Raw genomic sequence first — 1,623 nt, forward strand, 5'->3', positions numbered from 1 at the left:
GTGTAGATGAAACACCATTCTTTGGTGTGTGTAATTCTCGTTGTGTTCAGTAAAGAATTGTTGAAGAAAAAGATGCCGTGCGTTACTTTCTGGGCAACTCTCGTAGATGCAACTTGATAAACACTTTGGGCTACTACATATAAATTGCTGCAAATCATTCGTCTCTTTCATATCAAGCATTATGCTTATTTTAACTCTGTCAACTGTCATCGACTAGTTCAAGTTTCCGTATTTGGTTTCCTGTTTAGAAATCATCCCCAATATTACTAAAAATTATTGGAAGGCATAATCACCTCCTATTCATAGTGACATGTAATGCTTTTTGGGGGTTAGCTTGTAGAAACTAACTTAGCAAAGTTCATTATGAGAGCACTGCTTAAAGCATTCTGAAGACACTGAAGAATCATAGTCGACACACACTGTCGAAATATCTCGATACAGGTAATTCGTTTCATCCAAAAATTGCAAACTCATTCATTAGTAACTTCGTAACTATGACTTAAAGCTTGGTAAAAAACTTTCAATAGCAAAGATCACATACTTTTTTTGTTTCTACACTTGTTCATTGTGACCTACAGCCTCATGACATGTTGTCATAATGATGGATAAAAATACCGCTTCATACAGAGTTTGTAAAAAAATGTAACATTTAGAGTTAGAAAGCACCTTCTGCACATGATCGTGTAAGTAGTGCTCACAGGCGACTCTTAATTCTTAAAAATCGCAATATACGGTGAAATGCTCATTTGCACATCTGTTTTAGTTCATTTGACATGTTCCGCACATTGAGGCTCCACCTCAGACGAAGTATATGGTGCAACTACTGCAATAAAATAGAACTTCGTTGACGCCACGAAAATGACGTCACAAATCACTATAATAAGTGAAGCGGTATCAGCAGAAAGTGGGTAGCTGAGTGCAGTTTGGGAAGTTTCCAGTAAGTTAGGCCAGTTACTAGAACAGTGACAATAGCGACAGTTTCAGACGATCTTATTCTGGCAGATAGTGTGGTGGCAACCTTGGCGACTAAATAAAAAAAAAAAACTCCACCCGAACAGGCCATGAAGGCCCAACGGGTACCTACCAGCGGCAGAGTCATTCTCAACCCACAGGCGTCACTGTATGCGGATATGGATGGGCACGTGGTCATCACAACGCTCTCCCGGCCGTATGTCAGTTTCCGAGCCCATACATCTCAATCAAGTAGCTCCTCAGTTTGCCTTACAACTGAGTGCACACCGCTTGCCAACAGTGCCCGGCAGACCGGATGGTCACCCATCCAAGTGCTAGCCCAGCCCGACAGCGCTTAACTTCGGTGATCTGACGGGAACCGGTTTTACCACTGCGGCAAGGCCATTGGCCAACACTGACGACACCAAGTCGAAATGGAGCAAAACGTTTTTGTTTTGTACTAGACAACAATAAACGTACATTGCGCTAAAGTTTCGTTCCCTTTTAACCATTTCGTATCACGTCACAAACATGAACCCTGGACAAAACAAATTAAAATAAATATAAATGTATCGACGGGAGTTTGTGAATCTACTGAGGGGCTTCAGCTTTTATGCCAAAACAACGAAACGTAGGCAGATGTCACAGTAGTAATTTTTTCAGCCTACGGTG

General features: G+C 41.3%; 1 pseudogene; it reads right to left on the reverse strand.

Moving 5' to 3' along the window:
• Positions 1–1,243: 1,243 nt before the first annotated feature.
• Positions 1,244–1,361, reverse strand: LOC126356686 (5S ribosomal RNA; annotated as a pseudogene).
• Between the last annotated feature and the right edge of the window lie 262 nt (positions 1,362–1,623).

This window comes from Schistocerca gregaria, chromosome 3, assembly GCF_023897955.1.
Source record: "Schistocerca gregaria isolate iqSchGreg1 chromosome 3, iqSchGreg1.2, whole genome shotgun sequence".
Lineage (NCBI taxonomy): Eukaryota > Metazoa > Arthropoda > Insecta > Orthoptera > Acrididae > Schistocerca > Schistocerca gregaria.